Here is a 5,946-nt window from a genome sequence, read left to right on the forward strand (position 1 = left end):
GTCCACCAGATAGCATGGGTGGTGTGGGAGTATTGTCTAGCACATTGACAATAATAAAGGTTAAGCAATGATTGATACATGGCAGCTTTTACCTGTTCCTCTTCACTCTCTATATAAAGCAGACTAGAGTTTTTGGCATTGCAGGACACCAAACTGTCAGTCCAATTTTTTTTCTGCACACTAATATAATAACAATTGTGGGAATATGACATCCACTCCTTTGGACAAGAACCACAAGGGTGTGCTGAAGAAAGATTATTATCTAGAAGCAACAGAAATTTAATAATGAAAGTTAATTTACATTTGCATAGTTTTGTGCATCCACGTATAAAATATAGCTATGAACTCCAAATGCTGATCCTTAGAAAACAAAATGCAGACTCAAACACACTCAAGCACAGCAGCAACCTCTGACCCATAGTTATATGTCCATATAAAGCATATGAATCCAAAACAAATTCTATCCCCACAACTGTACTCAAAATTGCTGAGCATAACATATATTCTAGAATACCAAATTCATTACTGCCTCATCCTACACTGTAAGTACGAAATTTAAGCCAATTATAAAAACTGTTGTATAGTTATTTTATGTAATTGTTTCTTCTTATTGAGTGACAAAAGGTATTATCATCCTAAATGTTTGTTTAGGAGATTATAGCATTCTTATTTCTAGATCATTCTCTTCCTATAAATACATCATTATCTTTGCCTGGCTGAAGTTAGACACAAAATATAACGTGTACAAGCCTCAGAACTTTGGCAAGTGAAGTGTACTATTCTGACTTGTAATTAGGAAGGGGTGGGTTTGCTCCTTTAGTTTAGTGTCTGGAGGGTTAATGTACTTCTTAGTAAATTTAACATCTACATTAATCATAACAATTCTAATCCCTTAGTTTAAAATTTATGTGCTTTTTGAATTAGAATAACACAGAATACTATTGTAATGGTTATAATATGAATAATGTGGTAAAACTTTGGAAATAATTAGTTCAAAAATTTTTTAAGTTTAAGCATTTTTACAGTACAACACATATGGTGACAAAACACTTTCAAAACTAGTTTATTTCTCATTAAATATTCTAAAGCATGTTGTTAAATTGTAATGTCATAATTGATATACTTAAAAGCAAACATTATAATGCTCATTTTCTTTATAACATTGACAAAATCAGAATCAAAAGTCCACATTTAATCCACGTATGTACTTGAAATTAAAAGCATTTTCCTCACTAAGACGAAGCATTGAAAGACATGTCATCATTAAAGACAAAAGCACCTTTATAATTTCTCAAAAACATGCTTACATGGAAAGACAGTTCTGGTCATTATCAACAAGGTGACCAATAAAGCAAACCAGACAATGCCCAGGATCACAGAGATGAGCTTCTCTGGAGGTGATAAAATTTCTGCAGAGGTAGAAAATGGATACAGGTGTTCACAGAATTTACACAGAAGAGAACTCAGAGAATCAGAAGAATAAACATAGCACTCTGGCCCTCCCCTATGCTGCAATTGGTCTGTAGGCAATATCATTGCATTTCCAGTAAATAAAATGGTCATATATTCTTGCAACACGGAGTTGAAACTGCTCAAATTTTAAACAAATGGCATGGGTCAGGTTACAGTTTCCTTTTCTTCCAGTAAAGAGTCTATTCCTGTCTACTTGCCAGTTACCACCCCAGAACAGTTACACTGAAGGCCCATTCAATGCCTTACTTTTACAGTGGCTGTGCCTGTTGTTCTTGAGATGCTTCTGGGAAGCATTATGAAGGCTGAATTCCATCAGCTGATTTCCTGCGGGGTAACTGAAATGGAGCTGTGAGTGCCCCTGGGTTTCCTTTGCTGCTTCCCTGGGTCTTGAGCCACGTATTCAGTTCTGAGCAGATGACTCATGACTCATGTCTACAGTCCTGTGAGAAGCTATTGTCACTCAACTTAAGAAGACATCCTGATGCAGTCACAAAGGAGGAGCCCAGATAACTGTAGCTTTTGTACAATTGAAACATCTAATTTTACGTTGGGCCTTGAGTTCATGTGTTACAGTTTAAAAACCTACTACAAATTTGACAAATTAGTACAAATAGGGAAAATAAAAAACAAACAAATTAGAGATAAAAAGTTTTACAAATTAAGGGTAAATTTATACATTGAATTTAGTTTCCATATGTCCTCAAACTCACCCAACATCTGTCCCCAAAGTCATGAAACATAATATCTCTTTTGAAACAGAATAATTATTTAAATCTTGTCATGTAAAAATAGTAGCATATTTGAGACAATTGATACCAAATGACATAATGCCTTTGTTAAAAGGTTCAATGCTATAGCAGAATATATTATGTGTCAATTTGATATTGTTTGAATTTAATAAGAAATAGAAATATAATGATCTAAATAGTGACTAAGAACATTGACATATTTAATTGTCTACATTATCTTATTTTGGATCAATACTTTATATGAGTTTAATAAAATGAACCATGCGCTACTACATTAGCATCTATTTGGAGTAATGGAAAAGTTCTGAGAAGTTGCAAAAATAATTAAAGGTATTGTAAATATTGGAAAATATTTTGTGTCAAAATAAACACATATAAATTAAACAATATTTGAAACATTTCAAAATTATTTTTTTCAAAAGAGATTTTTAGTATGTATTTTATTTGATGAAATGATTTGTTATTGATTTAATGGCTAAACTTTAAAACTAACAAAGAGATAAAGTAAAGGCACTACATAACCAAATATTGTTAGTTCATACTTACCCGGAGAACATGTGCTTGTTAAAATCAGCCATTTTATCAGATTACATATTCAGTTATAAGAAGATTTGATTTAATAATTTAATCCCTGAGTCCTGGAATCAGTGAGATCTAAAATTAATTCTGGCGTTGAGACCTATAGCACGTGACTATTAAACAATTATAAATATTTTATTCATCTAAAATCTAAGTTTGAGTATGTACATAATAAGCATGTAAGGCAGTTGGTATCCAGCTTGGCATACCAAGCTCTCAATCTGTGCCCTCAAGATACGCAGAGTACAAATTGCAACACTAACAAGCAACACTTCGTCATCAGGTCTCCTATAGTTGTAGGTTTAATTATATTGATAAGGAAACACAAACATGAGTAGGTGGCTAATTCTACACAGACAGCAAGGACATAACTTTTAGACAGTCCTCCAATGTGTTCTATGGGCTGGATTTCCCTGAGGAGCTTAAAGGCACCCATGCTCCAGTTTGATTCTCTGCTCAGTGATTCTACATGCAGCATTTCAGTGTCCCCTGAACTGAATGGGCTGGTGAGGACAAGGAAGCAGTGATAAGATCCATCTCCTGTTAGGCTTCCTGCACCTAGGTGGGTGAGGAGCTCACAGGAGTCCTTTGGGGTTGAGTAACAAAAGTTGAAAGTCAGTGGCAGAACCCAGGACAACTGTGCCAGTGAAATAAGCAGGCTGCCCCAGGAGGCTCAGGGTGAGTCAGGAGTGGAAAAGTAGATTTCTCACTAATGTGTCTTTGAAGGCTTAACAGGAAATTCTCATACCCGACTGATTTTGAAATCAGTTTCTCTCATCACACCCTTACAATGTTGGTCACTTTGTCTTATTAAAGGACACAGTGGTCAGCTAAATGTGTCATGTAGTGTGTCATTTTCCGAGTACCTTACAAGAATTGCTATGTGTTCTCAAAAGGTGAGAGAGGATTAATCACCAAGCTTCCTCTTTCAAGAGATTTTTATTTGGGTTATCTCTTTTACTGAAATATATTTTTTATACAATTGATTCTGACTGCAGTTTCTCCTCTCCACTTCTTCCAGTTCCTACACACCTTCCCTCCCATTTGAAACCAAACCTTATTTTTCTCTCATTGAAAACAAAAAGGCATCTAAGGAGTAATGCTAAAAATAAGTATAATATATAAAGTAAATCATAATAAGAGAAAAGAACTGAACAAGAAAATGTCAAAGAAAAAGTCAAAATAAATGTACAAAAAATTCATATAGATGCAGGGACACAGGCATTCACACTCATGAATCCCTTAAGAATCTAAAACTGTGAGCTATAATGGATATGCAAAGAATCTTTAAGTTAAAAAAAAACAGATAAAGAAGAGAAAATGAAAACCTGATGATGTGGGAGTGTCATATATCAATCTGTTGATTTCATTGGTTAATTAAAGAAACTGATTGGCTGGCCTCATAGGTTAGAACATTGTTGGGAGGAGTAAACAGAATAGGATTCTGGGCGGAAGAGGAAGTGAAGTCAGACTCTGCTCTGCTCCCAGAGAGACGCCATGCTCAGCTCTGCTGGATCGACACGATAGCTCTGCACTCTGAGGCAGAGGCATGAAGCTACCCAGGATGGACGTAGGTTAGAATCTTCCCGGTAAGCGCACCTTGGGGTGCTTACACACATTATTAGAAATGGGCTAGTGTAGATGCGAGAATTAGCCTGTAAGGGCTAGAGTTCATGGGCCAAGCAGTTCTTTAAATGAATACAGTTTGTGTGTTGTTATTTCGGGCATGAGCTAGCCAAGCGGCCGGGGTGTTGGGGACGCAGCCCCGCCGCCGCTTCTTATTTCAACAACCTGACTTGAATTGATGAGACAAAGAACTTTCAAATATGCCATTGAATTTGTTTTGTTATGGCCATTGATAGCTGGTCATGAGGTCTACCCTTAAGAATGGTTTGTTTATTTAATGTGAATCCCTTGGACAAAATTAAATTACCATTTGCAAGTGACCACCAATTGAAGGTAGCCTGTGCGTTAGGTAGGAGGACATATGTCCACTTCTCTCTTCAGTTCTAGGACCCCATCTGTGAAGACCCATGCAGGCCCTATGCATGCTGCCATGATCTCTGTGAGTTCATTTGTGTGCAAACCATGTTGTGTCTGGAAGGACTGAATCCTTGGTGTCCTCCATCCTCTCTGGCTTCTACATCATTTTTTGCCTGCTCTGCCACAGTTCCTGGATCCCTGAGGGGAAAGATTTGATAGAGACATCACTTTCAAGACTGTAATTTCCAAGGTCTCTCCCACTCAACACATTGTGCATTTGTGGGTCTTTGTATTTGTTCCCATCTGATGCAAAGAGAAGATTGTAAACTGGGTGGTGTGGAATTGCATGCCTTTAATCCCAGCACTTGGGAGGCAGAGGCAGGCAGATCTCTGTGAGTTCAAGTCCAGTCTGGTCTAAAAGAACTTGTTCCAAGATAGGCACCAATGGTACATAGAAACATCCTGTCTCAAAAAAATTAAAAAAGAGCAAAAATGAAAGAGAGAAGATTCTCTGATAATGGCTGAGTAAGACACTGATCCATGAGTATGGCAGAATGTACTTATGAGTCATTTTATTGCTATTTCCTTTAGCAGAACACTAGTGTTTGGTTTTCCCCTAGGTCTCTGCGCTATCAAGTCTCATGTTCTTAGACATCTAATAGCACAGAGTGAGCCTTAAATCCAATAAGATATTGGCTGGTTACTTGAACAAGCTTTGCACCACTATTGCACCTGCATAACTTGCATTCAAATCACTTTGTAGCTGGGTTGGTGTCTACTTTTCTTCCTTAGTAGCAGTCATATTTCCATTAACTATCTTGAACACTAGTCAGTAGAGATGAAGCCTCTACATATTTACCAACTCAACTTCCCCATGTTTCAGGAGTCGTGTAAGGGTTGTTTTCAACAATAAGGCTTCACTGGTAGTTTGTAGAAAGCCACTAATAGACTTGGCAATAGCTTAGATTGTTTGGGTGTTTCCACGGATGGAGTCTTATATTTTATTTTAGTTCTCTCTTTGTCTCATGTCTAGATCTGCGGAAGGCTTCCCACACCAAATATAAATGATATTACATACATTTTTCTCCTTGTAGTCATATTGTAATATATATATATATATATATCATAAAAGTCACAAAAACATTATAAAACTCAAATTACA

General features: G+C 36.6%; 1 pseudogene; it reads right to left on the bottom strand.

Annotated features, from left to right (window-relative positions):
- Nucleotides 1-92: 92 nt before the first annotated feature.
- On the bottom strand, nt 93-1,896 carry LOC126496011 (NKG2-A/NKG2-B type II integral membrane protein-like; annotated as a pseudogene).
- Between the last annotated feature and the right edge of the window lie 4,050 nt (nt 1,897-5,946).

The sequence above is a fragment of the Alexandromys fortis genome, unplaced genomic scaffold (assembly GCF_014885135.2).
Source record: "Alexandromys fortis isolate MF-2015 unplaced genomic scaffold, M_Fortis_MF-2015_v1.1 scaffold_822, whole genome shotgun sequence".
Taxonomy (NCBI): Eukaryota; Metazoa; Chordata; class Mammalia; order Rodentia; family Cricetidae; genus Alexandromys; species Alexandromys fortis.